This window comes from Cupressus sempervirens, chromosome 6 (genome assembly GCF_028749045.1).
Source record: "Cupressus sempervirens isolate cs-2001-9-10 chromosome 6, ASM2874904v1, whole genome shotgun sequence".
Lineage (NCBI taxonomy): Eukaryota > Viridiplantae > Streptophyta > Pinopsida > Cupressales > Cupressaceae > Cupressus > Cupressus sempervirens.
This window is the reverse complement of record NC_143123.1, coordinates 441,306,066-441,327,762: the sequence shown is the minus strand read 5'-3', so window position 1 is coordinate 441,327,762 and position 21,697 is coordinate 441,306,066. Positions and strand designations below refer to the sequence as shown.

General features: G+C 36.6%; 1 pseudogene; it reads right to left on the bottom strand.

Moving 5' to 3' along the window:
• Positions 1-15,553: 15,553 nt before the first annotated feature.
• LOC149552960 (cytochrome P450 94B3 pseudogene) lies at positions 15,554-17,526 on the bottom strand (annotated as a pseudogene).
• Between the last annotated feature and the right edge of the window lie 4,171 nt (positions 17,527-21,697).

The following is a 21,697-nucleotide window of genomic DNA, read 5'->3' as shown; positions in this document are numbered from 1 at the left end:
ACGGATCAATGAATTTGACTCAAAAAAAATTATGCATATGTTTAATCTTGATAATGATATCACAACTTAAATATATTTTACTTGTAACTTTCAATTTAAATTTCTCCCTTCCACTCATTCCAAATTTTTCAGTATTACTAACACCTCTTTTATCCATTAGATTACTTCCCAGAAATTTAACCTTTCTTACAATTGGGAGACACCATCTTAAAAAATAGTGTCCCTTGAGGATTATAATGGTTTTTTATTCATGGATGGTGACTTCATATTTCGCCTTGAAATCAGTTATGTTTAAAGGAGACTACGAAGACCCTAAGGGCCTATTTCGTTGCTGGAATACAACCGGAATAGGAATAGGAAATTAGAATATGATTTGTATTCTTTGTTTGGTGCGTGGAATAGGAATAGGGAATAGGAATACGTATTCTCATTTTAGCCTCAAAATGAGCTTTTGTCCATTCCAAAAAATACTTGTAATTGAAATTGCTATTCTTGCATTCATTTTAACTTTCTCAAATTTGATTAAATTTTCAAATCTGCTTTGACCTAGAGTGTGCGCTGGAACTTTGTTTTCAATATTTTCAAATATTTCAGCGATTTTCCAATGGTGCCGATTGCATCTTCAAAAATATTTTCAAAGGGCGCCGATTGCAAGTTAACCCTATTCCAATTTAAGCTTGCATAACCAAACAAGGGACAAACAAGATTGGATTGCATTTTTCCATTCCTATTCTTCATTCTCCATTCTCATTCAAATTTTCTATTCTAATTCTCAATTCCTACGCTTGCAACCAAACGGACCCTAAACGAGATTCACGTTTAAATTGACAACGTAGCCCCAAATGTTGTTATCCAAGAACTTCTCAAAAGGGTACGCATATGCACATTTTCATCCTTCAAATCGACATTTAACCAAAAATATTGGAATCTTTAGGCTGTGCATGTCATTTTTTGTTTCAAAATTTGTGCGGCTTCATTTTTTTTTTCAATAGTTTTTTGTTTTCAGATGTGTACACTTTTTCAGAGCCATTGATATTTTAAATCTGAAATAACTTAGCCCATTTTTTTTCACGTTACTGTGAAATTTTACAGATTAGTGAAGACATACTATTTGGGTTACGGACATTTATAATAATGGCAAGCAGAAGATACTTCTAAGATCAATTGTATGCTTCACAATGCTTGATAATAGAAGGTAAAGAAAATTACAAATTAAACCATGAGGCGCTTTAGAAAAAGGTCGTTCCCTAATAATTTTATTAGCCGATAGGCTTTCACCTAGGTGATAGCCCACCATGAATTCCTAACGCTACTGCTTCTCGCCTGTGCCGAACTTTTCTTCCAGTCGCCGACACGTCCACTCCATACACTTGGTTACAACTGTTCCCTTTAAATGAGCATTGCATGTGGACAGACAGTTGCTTCCCAGATGGATGGAGGAGCCACAAGTCCTTCATTAGGGTAAATAATGTGTTACCCGGATTTATCTGAACCGCCACCGCCTCTGCAATTACCTCTAACGAACCACCAGAGCCCCCTATAAATTTGCTATCACCTTAATAGCAGGGGTAGGGTATCCGATAGGAAAAGGTGAAGAACCAATGAATACGAGGTAAGGGTTACCGCCATTTTGTGGTGGTTAAACTGACTAAGTAATATCAAATCATGTTGATAATTATTGCTGAAAGTTCCTTGAATATTGTTTGCATACTATTGTTATCATTTGGCTGATTTAGGGCTTGTGGTTTTCAGTTTCATGTGCTCCAAACTTCTGCGTATAGACGGATTTTTCCTTGGATCAGACTTTCTATCATGTAAGTTTGTGCTTTTATGTTGAAGCTATTGCTCATAACTATCTTTTGAGAATATCTGAGTGGCATTTAAAAATTCCTGAAGATTATTGTACATTGATATTATTGGTATCAAGGGTCAATATGCCTGGTTACTATCATTTGAGGTTTGGTTGCCTAGTTAAGACTATTGAAAAAAACCCTTCTGTTTTGTATTCTATGAATCTTTTAACACTCTAAACTACAAATCAGAAACCAAGATAAACTTATGAGCTTAGTGTGATTCAAAAAAGCTAGCTACTAACTTGGAAAAAGGCAGACATAAAACAGGGTCACTATGTTAATCTAGAGCTTAAAGAGTGAGGAAATAACCTTCAACCCTTCTAAAACATCAATATACAACAAAGAATTTCAATTTACATTTTACAAAATGATGATATATAAAGTAAAATGCTCTAAGTTATTAAAATGCAGGGTAATCATTTTAAGATCAATAGTGATAAAAATGTGCTATTATATTTGTAACTTTAAATCATACCGCATCAACAGTAGCCTCAGCAGGACCTGTAATTGTGCGCAAGGAAGTGTCAATTAGATGTCAGTATCCTTATTTAGGGGCTATCAAATGAGGTTGATAGCTATCAGCCTCTCTAATATGTTTTCTTACAGATCCTTGCGTCAATGTGGAGTTGCATAAATCCGCAGCAAGCTTTAATAAGACTATCAAGCTATATCCTGATATGTGGCATGGTTTGACCTACAGAGAACCTCCAAAATATTGTGATGTGCTTCAAATTAGTTCTAAGACCTACAAGTCTATGTCAACGTGATGTCCTCTACTAATTTCTTGTGGACTCCAATTGTTAGGTGAGTGGCCAACTGACATAGTTTTAGGCTTTTAGGCATTGCAGTTGTTTCATTACTTTGTTTCATTATATGTCTTTGGGTGCCGATATTATATATTGTTCTCCGATGACCATTTATTCTAATTATTAGAGTTACTACTTTACATAGTTCTAGATTTTCCCTACCCTTTATTTCTTCTCAGCGTGAGACTGTTGATCTTGTGTTGTAAACAGAACTTCATAAAATGTCATAAAACGTGAATATAAAGCTGTTAAAAATGGGCATATTTTCTAAGGCATTTCAAAATATCAAGGGAAAGTGAAGTTAGGAATGTAATAGCTGGATAATTTATTGCTAAGACGTGGGGAACTTTTCATCAGTGTCATGTATCAAAATTAGAAAAGTCAATATGACTACGAAGGGAAAATGTTCCCTCACGGAAACAATCTAGACCAATAAAGTCAACAAATCAATTAAATAAATAATCAACTTGATATAGGATCCACGACTGATAATTATAAAAAATTGAAATATCTGTAGACATAAGTGAATTTGACTCGCTTATATTGTTGAGATTTGGCTTTAGTTTTACTGCGGCATTTTGTCTTGACCAGTAGAATCACATTCTACGAATTGCATCTTATCCTTCGACTTCATGTTTGATATGCATCTACAACTGTGTTCTTCGAGTTAGGGTTTTAGATTGACCCAATGATCTTTATTGATTGAATGATTGATGTGCCTCTTCCAAAGAAATACAACTTATTTCAGCTGTCACTTTAGAAATGCTTGGCACAAATCTCATCAAATGACATTTTTAACATGACGTCAACATTCACATGTTTTCCATGTTTGTATAATATACCTTTTCATTAACAAGTGGCTTAATAATTCCACGGGACAATGTTCCATATGACATAAAAGTATGATAGCATGGTGAGCGATTGCTAAAAAAAACTGTAGTTTTGGTATTCTTCTTGTAAAAGGAATTGAATAGTATAAATTTGGTTAGTTTGATATTATTTGCGCCACTAAAATGTGATTTATTATATTGAATTGGAAAATGAAATATTTGATGTTTTCAATATTATTATGGCATTCTAGGAATCAAAGAAGGAATTGGGAAAGGAAATATTTGATGTTTTCAATATTGTTATGACATTCTAGGAATCAAAGAAGACATGCATAGCCTGTAATCAGGATGATCAATGAATACGTATTTCTTTCAAAGAGTTCATACGCATTATCCATGCTTCCAAAATAGCCTGTAATCAGGATGATCAATGAATACGTATTTCTTTCAAACAGTTCATATGCATTACCCATGCTTCCACATTTTGGAAGCATATCTTAGAGGGTAATTGCTTGTCCATTTCATAAACATGTCTAACACGTCTATTAGAAAAATATAACATTGTGTATGTTCTAAATCACGTTGATAAATTATTTGGGGGAAATGCGTAAGCTTTGGGAATATCCAACACTCTATCAGATAATCCTTCCAATACTCTATCAGATAATCCTTTGAGCCGTGATGTGAAACAGTTCAAGTCTCTTACTTGGTATTCTTTAAAATCATTCAACTCAAGGAAGCCTGATACAGTCTACTCACAAATCCCCAAGTTTACATCATCTCTTTTGTGTATTGAAATTCACTTTATTAGCTCTCATCAACCTACATGGTCCATATACAATTACGAGACCATCACTTTCCATTGTCGCATATGTTTCATTTATGCTCTTTTAAGATTAAAAAAGTAGCATGATGTCTCTAGTATATTGTTTTGCATGGCACATGTAATTTGTTTGTATGAGGTAGAACATATTTTAGCCTACGTAACACAACAAACCACCAGCTAAAGCACTGATTATGTAATGTCCCCTCTTTAGTTCGACATGGCATTGATCATGGATTTGCCTATTCCAGACTCTCGTAGGCAAATGGTGTGGAAAGAGAGTCAATTCTGCGGATCAGATAGTCATATCTTGCTCTTGAAGAAGTGTTAAGAGGTTATATTTTATCATTATGTGATATTGGGGCCCACATGTTATAATTTTAATTTGAGTTGCACTTTTTATTTTATAAAATTACTTTATTATAAAAAAGTGCATTATAATGAGAAATTATAAAGGATGTTTCTAGAAGTTCTAGCAACTTATTAGAAAAGTGAATAAATAGAGGGCTAGGCCTCTCATTTGGACATGCTTGGATTGGAGAACTCTTCTACTTCTTCATTGTGAAGACATTTGTGGACTTTGGATCTGCAAATTATTCGATCTTTGGGAACGAATCACTCCCTTGGATTGGCGACTTTGAGGGTGTGAAATATCACCTGAATTGTTGCATAATTGGAGTTGGTATTCAGCCATCTCATTGGAGCTTATTGAGAATTCGTTGTTAGGGTTTGTTTTTGGTTGGAATAAGGATTTCAGATTTGCCCTATCATTGGAGAAGCATTTGACAAGAGTTTGAAGACAGAATAAGTGCGTTTTCAGAATTGGCAAAGCAGGGTTCGGAACCACATAATTGCTCATATCTCTTCAACCCCTTGGAGTTATTTTTTATGGTTTTACAGGGTTACTACCTAACCCTAGGCACCCATTTTCCTTGCATTTGGGGGTCCCAAAACCCTAATATTATTTTATTTCAGCAGCCATACAGGTACGGCCTGGTACGGCCCTGCTAGTTTGGGCAGCAGCAGCAAATTAAGGACAGTTTGGGGGTGCGGTTGGAGGTCTTCATCAACGATCTCCAGCAAAACGTGGTGTTCTCCCATAGTTCTTCAAACCAGGTTCTTGCATTCTGAAATATATGTCAATTTTTGGGTAAATTTGCTGTCATACAGTCATTGTAATAATCAGTCCAAAATTGGTAATAAAATAATTTCAGAATTTATTGCACTGTAATTGAAATATAGTTCAATGGCTTTATATATATTGTAATTTTGTGATTATATTCTGAAAGTATCAAATCTGAAATTACCATATTCTGAATATTGTTACTGTTACACGCCAAGTGTTTGACAAAATTCTTAAGTTCAGTTTGAGGGTTTCTGTGGCCTTTATAGAGAGGGTCATTACAGTGGTATCAGAGCTATAAGTCCTGCCATCCTGTGGAGGTCTTATAGGGAATTTGGAACAGCTGGATAGGAGGGAAAGTGTTTGACAAAATGTCAAAACACTAAAATCAGAGCATGCGACAAAGGCCTTATAATTTTCGCAATACCAAAGCAAGACAAGATAGGATTTCTGACCTGCAGAGCGAACAGTCTAGCTCATCTATCCAGGTGGACATAGAATCCAGTCATACAGACACAGGGGAGGTATTTTTTGATCAAGACTACGACTACAATATGGATAGAGGCGGGAATGCCGGTCCAGATCCGCAAGAGGAAAGATTTTTACAGTTATTAGACACCCTGGCACAGGGACAGCGATTAGCCGAACAAAGAGCACAAGAACAGAATCAGAGAATGGAGCTTATGATGCAGATGATGGCTCGACAAATGGGGTTGAACGCTACCATAGGTGGAGGAAATAATCAGAATGGTCACAATCAGAATGGGAATAATCAGGATGAGAGACATAATGGAGGCGAACAAATTGGGAACAATTTCGGTCATGCCCCCCAGCAAGCTCGGACAGTAAGTTCGAGGCCTATGATTCCTACGTTCCTTCCTAGAGCTCCAGAGCAGCCGGTACCAGAACCCCAGATCACTGACATACAGGATCAGCTGAGGAGAGATTGGGAAGCAGGAGGACCAGATTTTACAGCTGCAATCACCTTTAGAGAGTATATGGATGTGCAGATGAAGCATATGCCCCTTGGACAAGACAGGACTCAGAACTATGAGCTACGAAAGAAAGTAGGAAAACTACAGTTACCATATTATGATGGCTCGGGGAAGTCTACAGCAAGAGCTTGGGTTCAAAAGCTTGACACATACTTTCAATTGAATCCTATGTCTGAGGAAGAAGCTATTAAGTATGCAGCAATTCACCTAGATGGGTTAGCACACGAATGGTGGCATCATGGTATGATCACTATGGGTCATGCACACATTACCTCATATGTGGAGTTTATGGAGAGACTGATTGAACGTTTTGATAAGAAAGATCCAGAACTCCATTTCAAGGAATTAGCCCAGCTTAAACAGTGGGGCTCATTGGAAACATACATTTCAGAGTTTCAGAAACTTGCAGTGTTAGTAACAGATGTATCTGAACGAAGGCTATTGGTTTTATTTATGGATGGGTTAGTTGATCCGTTGAGAGGGTGGATTAAAGCTCTCAACCCTCCCACTTTGCAGGAAGCCATTAAGAAAGCTCGTGACATGGATTCCTCTTCAGCTTCTAAAAATAAATTTCAGGCAAAGAGTTTCCCTTCAGGAAAAGATAAGGACAGGAAACCCTTTCATAGAGAGGCACAGCTACCTAAGGAAGAAAGTAAGAGGCTGGACAAGGAGACACTTAATGACTTGCATAGGAAGAAGCTATGCTTCTATTGCAAAGGCCCATATGAGTACGGCCATGACTATTATATGAGGCCAAAAGGGAAGGCCAACCGGGCAATGTGGGCTTATTACGAAGGCTCAGATTCAGATGGTTCAGAACATCATGATGAAGATTCTGATGAAGCAAAGGGAGAGCAGGAGATAGACAGTGCAGGGCAAAGGCAGGAAACAGAGCTACATTTACAAGAAGCACGACTGTCTAGTATCCAGAGAGAGGGATCTTTCAGACTTCGGGGAGTCTTGGCTGGACAGAAGGTTATTACATTGTTGGACACAGGTGCCACGCATAATTTCATTGATGCACGATTTGTAGAGAAGCGTGGACTCATTATTGAGGAGTTCGAAGGACTAAGAGTCAAGGTAGCTGATGGATACACTCTTTGTTGTGACAGGATGGTACGAGACTTACCTTTGCGTTTGAACAACTATGAGTTTAAGGCGGATTATCATGTGGTCAACATGGGTGACATGGACATAGTACTTGGGATGCAGTGGCTACATTCATTGAAGGTGGTTACCCTGAGATTAGAGGATATGGAGATACAATTCGAAATAAATGGTAGGATTCATGTGCTAAAGGCTATCTGTAATGGAGACATCAGGACTATCTCATTTAGGCGGCTGGAGAGATTAACTAGGCATAATGATATAGAGTGGGCAGCAGTTTGTACTTTGATACCTACACAGGAGGAGCAACATAAGGTGGAATATCATCCTGATATTCAGAAGTTGAGGATTAAGTACGAAAAGGTATTTAGTGAGATTCCACCAGGCAGGCCATCGGACAGAGGTATTGAGCATATTATTGAACTGGAGGAAGGTGCTAAACCTATCATGATCACACCATATCGACATCCAAAGCGACTCAAGGATGAGATCGAAAGGACCATTGAGGAGTTGCTAGCGATGGGGCACATCCGACCTAGTAAGTCACCTTTTGCATCTTCTGTTGTTTTGGTAAAAAAGAAGGATGGAACACTTCGGATGTGTATTGATTACAAGGCATTAAATAAGAGAACCATTAAGAACAGGTATCCTATTCCTCACATTGATGAGTTGATAGATGAATTGCATGGGGCCTGTTATTTCACAAAAATTGATTTGAGATCAGGATATCACCAGATCAGAGTCCGTGAACAAGATATTGAGAAAACTGCTTTCAGATGTCATTGTGGGCACTTTGAGTTTGTAGTCATGCCTTTCGGCCTGACCAATGCACCTACCACTTTCCAGTCCACTATGAACAGAGTTTTCCACCATCAGTTGAGGAAATTCGTGCTGGTGTTTTTTGATGACATTTTGATCTATAGCCGATCATGGCAGGAGCATCTAGAGCATTTGGAGACGTTGTTGAGCATTCTACAGAAGGAGTCCTTGTATGCAAAGGAGTCCAAATGTGACTTAGGGATGACCGAGCTGTTATATTTAGGACACATCATTAGTGCAGAGGGAGTGCGGATGGATCCTGAAAAGATTCGCGCTATTGTGGTCAGACAGAAATTGTGAACAAATGGGTGGAAGGGTATTTAAGGAATTATGTGGCAGCTCAGCAGCGAGCTTGGGTCAGATGGATATATCTCTGCGAGTATTGTTACAATACTACATATCATATGACTATACAGATGACACCCTTCATGGCACTTTACGGTTATGAAGCACCTAGTTTCTTGGATTTGTTGTTGAGCGACAGCCGGGTACCTAGTGCAGGTGAATTATTATAGGAGAGTAAGGATATAGTTGCTACCCTCAAAGACAATATTGCAAGAGCTCAGAACCAGCAAAAGCAGTATGCAGACCAGAAGAGAACTAAGCGTAGTTTTGAGGTAGATGATATGGTTTACCTCATGTTGCAGCCATACAGGCAATCTACTCTTAAGAAGAGTGGGCCAGAGAAACTTAAGCCACACTATTATGGACCATTCAGGATTATCAGGCGAGTTGGTGAAGTGGCTTATGAGTTGGAGCTTCCCGCAGACAGCAGAGTGCACAATGTGTTTCATGTGTCACGCCTCAAGAAGGCGTTGGGTCAGAATGTGGTGCCTTCTGCAGTATTACCTCCTTTAGACGATGAGGGAAAATTGATTTTAGTACCAGAATCCATCCTGGAGAGCAGAGAAAAGCAGCTTCGTAGAAGGGTGATCAGAGAATACTTGGTTAAGTGGAAAGATTTACCTGTTGAGGATGCTACTTGGGAGGGGGAGGCTATTTTGCAGCACCCGGCGTTGAGATTGCTTGAGGCCAAGCAATTTCAGGAGGAGCGGACTGTAATGTCCCCTCTTTAGTTCGACATGGCATTGATCATGGATTTGCCTATTCCAGACTCTCGTAGGCAAATGGTGTGGAAAGAGAGTCAATTCTGCGGATCAGATAGTCATATCTTGCTCTTGAAGAAGTGTTAAGAGGTTATATTTTATCATTATGTGATATTGGGGCCCACATGTTATAATTTTAATTTGAGTTGCACTTTTTATTTTATAAAATTACTTTATTATAAAAAAGTGCATTATAATGAGAAATTATAAAGGATGTTTCTAGAAGTTCTAGCAACTTCTTAGAAAAGTGAATAAATAGAGGGCTGGGCCTCTCATTTGGACATGCTTGGATTGGAGAACTCTTCTACTTCTTCATTGTGAAGACATTTGTGGACTTTGGATCTGCAAATTATTCGATCTTTGGGAACGAATCACTCCCTTGGATTGGCGACTTTGAGGGTGTGAAATATCACCTAAATTGTTGCATAATTGGAGTTGGTATTCAGCCATCTCATTGGAGCTTATTGAGAATTCGTTGTTAGGGTTTGTTTTTGGTTGGAATAAGGATTTCAGATTTGCCCTATCATTGGAGAAGCATTTGACAAGAGTTTGAAGATAGAATAAGTGCATTTTCAGAATTGGCAAAGCAGGGTTCGGAACCACATAATTGCTCATATCTCCTCAACCCCTTGGAGTTATTTTTTATGGTTTTACAGGGTTACTACCTAACCCTAGGCGCCCATTTTCCTTGCATTTGGGGGTCCCAAAACCCTAATATTATTTTATTTCAACAGCCGTACAGGTACGGCCTGGTACGGCCCTGCTAGTTTGGGCAGCAGCAGCAAATTAAGGACAGTTTGGGGGTGCGGTTGGAGGTCTTCATCAACGATCTGCAGCAAAACGTGGTGTTCTCCCATAGTTCTTCAAACCAGGTTCTTGCATTCTGAAATATATGTCAATTTTTGGGTAAATTTGCTGTCATACAGTCATTGTAATAATCAGTCCAGAATTGATAATAAAATAATTTCAGAATTTATTGCACTGTAATTTAAATATAGTTCAATGGCTTTATATATATTGTAATTTTGTGATTATATTTTGAAAGTATCAAATCTGAAATTACCATATTCTGAATATTGTTACTGTTACACGCCAAGTGTTTGACAAAATTCCTAAGTTCAGTTTGAGGGTTTCTATGGCCTTTATAGAGAGGGTCATTACAGATTATACTGTGAATCTTCGTTTCCTAATGTTTCATCCATGATTTTGTATGTAATTGACAGGATGAGCTAAAGCACTGATTATACTGTGAATCTTCGTTTCCTAATGTTTCATCCACGATTTTGTATGTAATTGACAGGATGGATATGGAGGACAACATTAAGCTAAGGCAACAACAATGCAAAAAAAAGAGTAGAGAATACTATGAATGCCATAAAGATAAGCTTGTAAACCTGATGCGTATCAATGGTTGAATGGAACCGTTGAAGTGGTTGTTGAAGCAAAATCTTGCATATAAATTGGAAACAACCTGTATCCACTGCACATTGCACATTGCAACAGCAACGCCTATCGACTATACTCTTGGACCCTGTCGGGGTACAAGCGCTAGTTTAAAAATGTTTCTGTGGGCAAAAAGGTCTTTAATCTTCATTTTAAGGATATGCAAATCATACGGAGAAAAGAAAACAGAGTTTTCGATTATCGCATAAAACCCCAACAAAACCTATTTATATCACCCTTCAGTGAGTGAACGATTTGTTGTGTTTTTAATTGAACTGAACTATCGACACGAAGCCTTAAACATTTTCAGTAGGTTTGTGTTTGAGAAACCTTTGGAGACGCTTCCGATTGGCCAAGAAGTTGGAACAAATACAGAGAAAAAGCGTCCAGTTCTTCATATTACATGCTAATTTAGTGCAACGCAAGTTATAATTATAAAATGAATCCAAACATGCTTTTGTATATTTTTTAATTCCAAATTGTAACAGCAAAGACAAGGGAATTGTACTGGCTGGATGTCAGCTTGGCCTTTCGTGTGACTAGCTTGCCTGATACTATTTATGCGTGTTGAAAGTTTTGAAAGATCATTTTTAACCATTGGAACCTGGTCAGGGAGTGTGTCCTCTCCTAGTTGTTTCTATATGTTTGTATTTTATTTTACCGTGAAAATCTAGTAAGAAACAAATAAGGATGTTAATAGAAATTCAAGACTAAACTGTCACCTATGAACATTTGAATTGACATGTTTAAATTTGCATATAAAGCATAGTATTGGGGTTTTAGGGTCTGTTTGGCAGGGGGAATACGAGTGGAATAGGCATATATAAATTCTTAAAATTTCAAATTTTCCATTTGGGTGCACCAAACTGGAATTGTGAATAGGAATAGTATTCTAATTTTAGCCCAAAAATGAACATTTGTAATTTGACCTAAATAGATAGAATTGGAATACATATTCATATTCCAGTTTTATTTATTTTAGAAAACATCAATTTTTGGGCCATAAATTCTCCATAAAATTCTAATTGAACCAAACAAAAATATGAATACGAATTCTTATTTTATATATCTTGAATATTGTCCAATATATACTAGAATGCTAGTTTCTACGCCTAAACTGGCAGGTAGTCACACTGGGTACTCCGTTTGTCTAGTTCACCAGGCACTATTGGCACACGATTTTATTTATTTTTCTTTAAGCTAGTACAATAAAACAGTTTTCCTAATGTTATTTCATATCATTGTAAATCATTCTCAACTGAAAATTAAAGTAAAGCTAATCTTAAATATTTTAAAAAATTTTAAAAACGGCGGGTTGCCACAGATGGGTGACAGGAATACACCGTAGGAAATAACGACGAGGGCGCGTCTAGAGGAAAATATACCGTGCATGGCATTGTTGGCTAGGTCCCTCTTGGTGAATCATCCTGCTGCTACAACTGACACACATTCTTAATGCAAACGATGTTGCAATACCAAATGTGAATTTGAGCTTATTATGCGGAACCTTCTTGTTTCACTTAGGAGGTTATGAATGTCTTACTGGTCATTTACAATTTAACGAAACTAGATATATCTCCTTAATTCAGGTGGATTTTGCTATTAAGTTTGTTTTTCGCCCAATTGATTGTGGGAGATTTGTCTTACTGTTTACATGATTTTTAAATGCATATCAGAAACTGGAAATATCTCTGATATTCCGATGGTTTTGCATAGGTATTACTTGTAATAGAGCCGCTTCATACTCAGTTCTATGGCATCTTTGGCAGAAATAGCACGAACAGTTAAATGGAGATCAAGCTCCTTCAAACAAGACATACGAAGATGGGATTATTACTTTTGAAAGTGGGAAGAAGCCGAAGCGTGATTACGAATCAGCTGCTGTGTGCTTACCAATGCTAATATTATATGTGATTTAAACTTTATAGTTATAACTGTTGGTGAGCCAACTTGTTATATTAGTAATGGGCAAGTTAGATCTGTAGGGTATAGTTGTCCTTTACTAGTTTATACCATTAAAAGAAAATAGATTCAAATTAAGAAAATTTGTACGTAAAGTGACATTATTGTGTATTTTCTAAGCACTATTATGCTAGGTTCCGAGGAAAATTGTAACAAGTTTTCTTTTTTAATTTTTTATAAAAGTGGAATAGCAACTAAATTTTTTTTCCGAAGACGGGATAAAGGAAATATGTATGTCTGAATGAAAGCTTTTGCTATTGGCTACTCTTTACCAATGATGAGCCTGGAGGGTTTTTCTATATGTGGACACGGGCTAGATGTTGGAATGCTTATATCATAAACAGTGGTCCAGTTGCTTGAACATATCAAAATACTTGAGATATACAGTTATAGATGCATGTATTAATGTTGCTGAACCTAGCAAACAATCTTGATATTGACCTAAAGGCCATCTTCAATATTAGCTCTATTTAATAAGGGTTCCGTCGCTCAATAAACCAAAGCAAGTTTGTGTAAGATCGTTTTAGTTTCTTAACTTTTCCTGGTCTGAGACAGTGATTTTTGTTAGGAGTCATATCCTTTGATGGTATGCTGTTTTTGCTGGACGGTAGTCTAGGAAAGCAAAAACAAATTGCTGTTGATACACCATTCTATTTCATATCTTGCAGCACATATATTTCCAGCAAAATAAACAGTCTAGTAACTGCTTTTGCAAAATTTTGAGTCAAACATCCTACAGGTTTAATAAAATAAGAAAGCTTTCATGGCGAATCTGTGTTCAGATTTGTAAATAAGTAACTTGTTTGGTGAATAAGTAACTTGTTTGGTGCTCTGTCATTTGCAGCAGGTATCCTTAACACAACTTGATGCAATTAATGAAGTATACATTTGTGCTGTCATTGCCATTTCTGGTTTATTCACTTTGTTCTGTTCTATCCTGAGTGGGGCTTGTACAGCTGGTACTGTGGAGAAAGAGGTGGTAAGTTCAGATCCTTGTATTCAAATCTTACAAGGAGTAGGCTATGTGCATTTCTTTGTACTGTAGTTAGGTGGCTCTGAGAGCCGTAGTTAGGTGGCTCTTAGGTGGCTCTCATAAGGAGTACTAAGCAGTTCCATATCATTATTATCATATATAGACCTAAAAAAAAATGATTTCTATAGTAGACTATAATAAGACTTTTCTTTTTTACATTTTTATTCTCTAAATATATGTTTTTTTGTATGCTGTGCATATCTTCCAATCAATTCTGTCAATTCTGGGGCTTGTACTATGGAGAAAGAGGTTGTAAGTTAAAATCTGACAAGGAGTAGGCTATGTACATTTGTTTGTACTGCAGTTAGGTGCCTCTTAGGTGGCTCTCACAAGCAATACTAAGTAGTCTCATATCATTATCATCACATATAGACCTAAAAGCAAATGATTCCTATGGTAGACTATAATAAGACTTTTCCTTTTTACATTCTCTAAATATATGTTTTATGTTTTTTATATACTGCATAGCTTCCAGTCAATTCTGTCAATTCAGTGCTAATAATGTTGTTTCAAGCATTAGCAACCTTCACTCACGCAAATAAAACCTTGACTAATGAATACCACCGTTTGTTATAATAAGTAATAATAACTAGTACCACCCAAAGATACATTCAGTAGAAAAGGGATAAAACTTCAGCAACTATCTCACCTTTACTAATTTAGCAATTCTTTTCCTCCTGTTGGAAATCTTCATATTCAGCAGACGTGATTCCTTTTTTGGTACAGGAGGAGCACATGGTCTAAGACCTCAAAACTCATCTATTCCTTGCTCAAGGTTCCCGTGTCAGAAGACTTTTCTACATTTTACCCCTCTGGAGTTTCGATACCATGCTTTTCAAGCTCATTCCATCTTACTTGCACCGAACAAAACAAGTATATGATGGTAAAGTTACTTTAGAATTTCATTCAAATTTGTTCCTTTTCTTCTTCCATGATCCATTTTCTTTTAATGCATAACTGACTGGTAAATACTTTATTTTATGATTTGTTAGCACATCATGCATGTCTTTGATTTTTAGTTTATGGTTTGATCATTTATACGCTCCAGAAACTACTGAAAAAAATTCTCGAGCAAATTATTAGTGGGGATTTGTGATCTCTCCTTTTGTGTTCGAGACAAATCAACCTGTGATAGCGAACCGATCCCTGATATTTCAGGGTCGTTGCAATTTTAAATTTAATAGTAGAAATCATGGATTAGACGTTAGAATTGTTCAGCTTAACTTTTGCACTCACCCCTAAACTAGCACATGTACAACCTAAATGTTTAGCTCAGCGCCTAGAAAAATTTCAGGCAGCTGGTCGGAAACCCACTAGAACATAGCATGCTTTCCATTGTTAGTGTTATGAGTGTTGCCTGCCAGGTTCCTTTAGTGCCTCAGGAACAGAGTTTGTACTCTGCATCTGCATTCCTGTAGTTTCTTACAGTTCTCTCGCTATAGCCGCCGAACGGACTCGCTATACTGACTTCGATTCCTGCTTTTCTTTATATTGAAAGTATACATGTTTTCGTTCATTCGGCGATCTTAAATTGAGTGCCATGCAGCCATTAGCTGATGGTTCAGCAGACCTGAACTAATTTTAAAGTGAATGTTTTGAAAGCTATGCAGCCATTAACTGGTTTTAAGCAATCATGAACTGATGTCGAAGGGATTATTGAACATACAAATTCATTGACTTTGAAAAGTGGTATCAAAATACTACTTATGTACAATGCAATGATCTTGCCAAAAGCACTTGCCAAATGAAAGCCAGAGCTAGGTATTCAAACCCCTTTGAGATGCTCCCGTTTCTCAACACGTACGGGAAGGCCTGTCTCCATTTTCGCAGTGAGTAAGGCAACGAACCTGGGTTTGAAATCGGGATCAACCTTGAATCTGAACTCGCTCAGCACACTCGCAGCGATTGATTTCATCTGAATAAACGCCATTTCCTTCCCCAAGCATATTCGCGGCCCGGCCTGGAACACTGGGTATTTGAAAACATTCTCCGCCACAACTTGGAGTGACCCATTTTCATCCTGCTTGAGCCATCTCTCCGGCTTAAATTCCAAACAGTCGGTGCCCCAAATGCTCTCCATCCTTCCCATGGCGTAAGGGTGATAAGCCACTCGCACCCCCTTCCCCACCACAGTTCCGTCAGGTAGAACATCATCTTCCAAGGCCTCTTTTGCGTCAGACGGAACAGGCGGATACAAACGCATGGTTTCACAGATAGAGGCGTGTAAATACTTCATATTTTTCAATTCCTCAAAAGAGAAAACTGTTTCAGATCCCTGTTTCCCGGCTCCTCTTGCAGCTATAACACTTGCAATCTCCAGATTTATACGCTGTTCGACCTCAGGATGACATGACAAAAGCCAGAAAAACCAAGTGAGCGCAGCAGATGATGTATCTCTGCCCGCCAAGATAAAGCTTATCACAATGTCTCTCAAAAACCCATCATATGAACCCTGGTCTTCGACCCCGGCGGCATTCTGGTCAAGTGACAGAAACCTGGACAAGAGATCCTGATGCGATGGCCCTCGGGATAGAGAGATTTCAGCCTTCCGTGTCTGGATAACCTCATCTGCAAATTCCCTCATGGTCCGGATCGCTTGCTTTAAGCGCTTCTCGTTACCCACATTTAACACACGCTTGACCCTCCAGAGGAGCTGCAGGGGAGCGGCAAAGCGTAAACAGCTCAGATGCGTAGCGAGATCAAAGGCATCTGCAAAGGGGGAAACCGGAAGGGAAATATCTAGACAAGCGGGATCCGTGCCGAAGGCCACTTTACAGATATTATCAAAGGCAAATCTCTTAAACACATCCTGAATATCCAGCCGAGTTCCCTCTTCTCCAGCGGCTTTCCTGAGAAGCGGCAGGAGTCGATGGGTGATCTCCCCCTGCACGACCTCTGTTATGAAATCTCGCAACGACTTCGTGTTGAACTCGAAGGAGGCGACCTTTCTCTGCAATTTCCATTGCTCACCGTCCACGTTGAAGATCCCTGTGCCAAGTAAATCGCGCAGGAGGCTTGAGAAGAAATCGCCTTTGGGGTAGTTCTCAAATCGGGTTTTGAGCAAATGCTCTACGTTGGCCGGATATGCCGTGACAATACTTTCTAGTTCCGGGACGCTCAATTGTGAGAGTGTGGGAGGGAGCCTTGCTCAGAAGCTCTGTAGTCCAATCCGGCAGCCGTCTTCTGTTCTTCCAGAAAGCAAAGAAGGAGCCCACTATTGGGTACGAGGGCACCGTGGTAACCTTGGCGTTCCTCCCTCTAGACAATTGAAAGTATATAATGAAAGCCAGAACCAATCCAAGCAGAGGAAAGGTAAAGCTACTCACAATGTCCCAAAATCCCTCCATGCTGTAGCTTGTTCTTGTGCTCCTCGATCTCGGTAGAATTATAACCAGTGAAAATTACCTCAAGAAGCTTGATTTTGTGTGTTTCTGAATCTGAGTAGAATTAAGGAGCGAGAATCGCTCATGTTGCAAATTTGTGTGAGAAATATTGTAGGGTACGTTGGCCAGGCACATATAGCGAATTGCACAGGCCAGAAGGTAAAAGCGTTCGGCGGAAGGTTTCGATAAGGGTTTGATGATGTGTCTGATCATCCTTAATGAGAGTCCTAGTACTTAGTAAAGAGCTCTATAATAACGTATACTGTTTTTACAATTTTATTTATTTTTTATTTTAGAAAACCATTTTAGTCTACACCAAATTCGTGAATATTAAAAGCATGTGTTTCTTTCATTAAGTTATATTACTTAGTATTAATATCCTATTTTGGTTGACTTTGTGCTACCTTAATGAGAGTCCTATTACCTAGCAAAGAGCTCTCTTATAATTGTATTGTTTTTACAATTTTGTTTATTTTTAATTTAGAAAACTATTATAGTCAATTCTAATTTTGTGAATATTTAAAAGCATGTGTTTCTTTCATTAAGTTATATTACTTAGTATTAATATCCTATTTTGGTTGACTTTGTGCTACCTTAATGAGAGTCCTATTACCTAGCAAAGAGCTCTCTTATAATTGTATTGTTTTTACAATTTTGTTTATTTTTAATTTAGAAAACTATTATAGTCAATTCTAAATTTGTGAATATTTAAAAGCATTTTGTTTCTCTTATTAAATTATCTCATTTTCACCCATGGTCCACTTTATGACTTTATGCACATTTTAAATTTTGTATACAAGGAAGAGCATCTCATAATGGTGCATCGAACTTGTAGTGTTAATGAGAACTTGTATTTTATGAAGATTAAACTAGTACTATTTGGTAAAAGGGTTTAGTCGATTTAAATTATTACGTGTTTTCTTTGAGAACTATTTGAATTTTGTTTATCTTTTATTTATTGGAAGCATTACACTAGTATACAATTCTTAGTGCTCAATCTACATGCTTTGCATGTTGTTGATAAAAAACAATTATAGCATCAACGGTTGTGATCTGAAAGATACATATTGTACATTTCTAGAATAAAGACAACAAATAGTTACATTATTTTAATAATCATTGCCACACAATCGTAATCATAATATTAACAATTAAACATCATATAAATAGTTAAAGTTGATATTTTTGGAATTTTCAGTTGCTCATTACAAAATTTCAACCAAACATTATCTAATTGATGATATATATTGTTATATTGAACAAGTGTGGTCAATTGCCATATATTTGCAATGGAGAATTACCATTTATTGATTTAACACCAATGATAGAACAACCATTATCCGTGTAGATTTCTCAAAAGCTAAAAACACTGGTTTTGGTTCCAAGTATGTTGTGCCAAATATTATTGCATACTTTGTGATATCAAAAAATGTCTTTGTATTGATATTAAAATTGTCCAACAATTAGGCACTTTTCTGTCTTTGACCATAGAATCTTCAATTGTTCATTCAAGAATTATATGTTGTCATCAATGACAACTCTTACTCATCCTACTTAGCCATGTTGCCAACACTTCCTTCCATCATCTAAAAGACACACCAAGTAGAGTAAACACGCATGCACGCACACACGCGCACACACACACACACACACACACACACACACACAAATTAGAATGGGTTAGCTGGGTTGGCTTAAAACCAAATAATAGTCAAAACATTATAAACAAGGTATTGAAAGCATAATAATTAATTTAGAATAACGTATATAAATAATTGATACAAATCAACTATATACCTAATATCCTTAAGACATTATATAGAACATGATCAAATGTCTAATGCCAAGAAATATCTAACATCATAAGAAAGAAGGATGTATATGATAAGTATAGAAATATTTCTAAACATATTATAACATAAGCACCTAGTTGGTTACCAATTTCTACATAGATAGGTGCCATTATTTTGTGTTAAGAATGTTGGATATTATCTTATAGGAATTTTTACCTATTTATGTATTTTTTCATGTTGTGAATTTAAGGAATCCCAAAAGTAACTTTATCTCCCAACATAGTCCATGTGTACTTCTACTATCTCCAAACTCTACTTATAGTTTTTAGGTTTAGACTTGGGTATTACATCCTCCTCCCCTAAGATTTGAATTACTCTTGGAAGTCATCAAGATCTTGTTATTAAATATTATGCCTACCTACAAATAAACATAGTTCACTCTTAGAAATCAAATTTCTTATAATAAGTTTTCAAGTGTGCATTCATAACCATGTTTATTTCCATGAGTTAGTTGTCTTAGGTTACCTAATTATTCTTGCATTATAACTTTCTTGTTGAAAATTTGGGAAGATCTTTACTCCCTATTGTCTTTTATGCCTTAAGAGGCATCCTAAAGATTACTAGGAAACATGGTCTATAACATTTGATGTTTTTCCTTTCTCTTATATTTTTTAAGCATAATAGGCTCTAGAGCTCCTAGTGTAGCAATCCAGGTTTTTGATATGGTTGCTCATCATTATCAATATTATCTCATTTACATTGTGTGTTTGCTGCAAGGCTTAGTGCAATATTTACATTTAGTTGTTGTAACATTTTTCTATTGTGTATTATTACAAGTTTATTTCTTGGGAATAAGTGTATGGATAGGTCAAAATATTTTTGTACTATTTTTGTTAGGTTCATGTTTGTGCATATCATTAACAATTCCTATTCCAGTTGTTTTGGTTATGCATTGCACATATTTTATAAGGTTTCTCAAATTTGTACTTGTATTTGAATGTCACCCTCTTGTGTGTAGATTTTTTGCAATATTACAGTTGTATTAAATTTACACCATAGTTTTTCTGCACTTGTATGAGATGCATAGATAGGTTTGTCGATCACAAGTTGTATTTGTGCAAAGTCACCTATGGGTATGATACCAATGCCCCTAAAGAAATTATGTTAATTTTGGGGTATTACTTCACGAGGCATGCTATAAATTTATAGAGGCATCTTTGGCCTAATTAAGCTTTTCTCATCGATGAGAACGTAACTTATTTTTTTCATCTCTTCTTGGAGAGATGTTATTGGTTTTGCTTGGAGAGGTTGCATGTCTCTGAAGATTAAACTAGTACTATTTGGTAAAATGGTTTAGTCAATTTAAATTATTACGTGTTTTCTTTGAAAACTATTTGAATTTTGTTTATCTTTTATTTATTGGAAGCACTACACTAGTATACAATTCTTAGCACTCAATTTACATGCTTTGCACATTGTTGATAAAAAATAATTATAGCATCAATAGTTGTGATTTGAAAGATACATATTGTGCATTTCTAGAATAAAGACAACAAATAGTTACATTATTTTAATAATCATTGCCAAACAATCGTAACCATAATATTAACAATTAAACATCATATAAATAGTTAATGTTGATATTTTTGGAATTTTCAGTTGCTCATTACAAAATTTCAACCAAACATTATCTAATTGATGATATATATTGTTATATTGAACAAGTGTGGTCGATTGCCATATATTTGCAATGGAGAATTACCATGTAATGACTTAACACTAATGATAGAACAACCATTACTATTGTAGATTTCTCAAAAGCTAAAAACATTGGTTTTGGTTCCAAGTATGTTGTGGTATTTAAAATTAGACTTTAAGATTTTGAATTCTTTCAACTAATCAAAGATATAAATATACACTTGTTCTACAGTCATTTTTTTACATGTATTAGGAATCCATCAACAACAATGATGTAGTGAAGAGATGCCACAATGTCATCCTTAGGGTACACATAAATTTCTTTTCTATTAGACAATACATACGGATGCATGTAGTCCTTGGGCAACAATCTATTATTGTTGGCTTCATGGAAAGAGAGTTTACTCAATTGGAAAAATAATCATCTATGATACTTTTGTGTTTTGATGATGCTTTTCAACAATGCTCTACTGCGTCTTTCCTCAATCATTTGTGTTAACATGCTTTCACACTCGAGTTTCTAAACTTTGCAAATTCATCCTATGGAGAAATTGCCTTAGTTTATTGTTGGTTTTTGTTGCTAACAATGTCTTTGTAAGGTTTTTTATGCATAGAGGCCACATCCTGATATTGTGTTGAACTCAAACTTGAACCATAGCTTTCAAGTTTGAGATTGAAGGATCACATGGTTTAGGGTTTAGATTTCGAGAGTTCAATTCCAGGTTGGTTTGCAATTCAATTTCAAAGATTGAATGCTTCAAATGCAGAAGTAGTGATTCAAGCTTGAGTTCAAATTCAAAGTTCAGTCCAAAGTTTGAATTCAAGTTCAAAAGTTCATATTCCATGTTCAGTTCAACACGGTTTTATAGTTCAGATTCCACATTCAAGATTGAAGTATAGGTTCAAAGTATATGTTAAAGCCC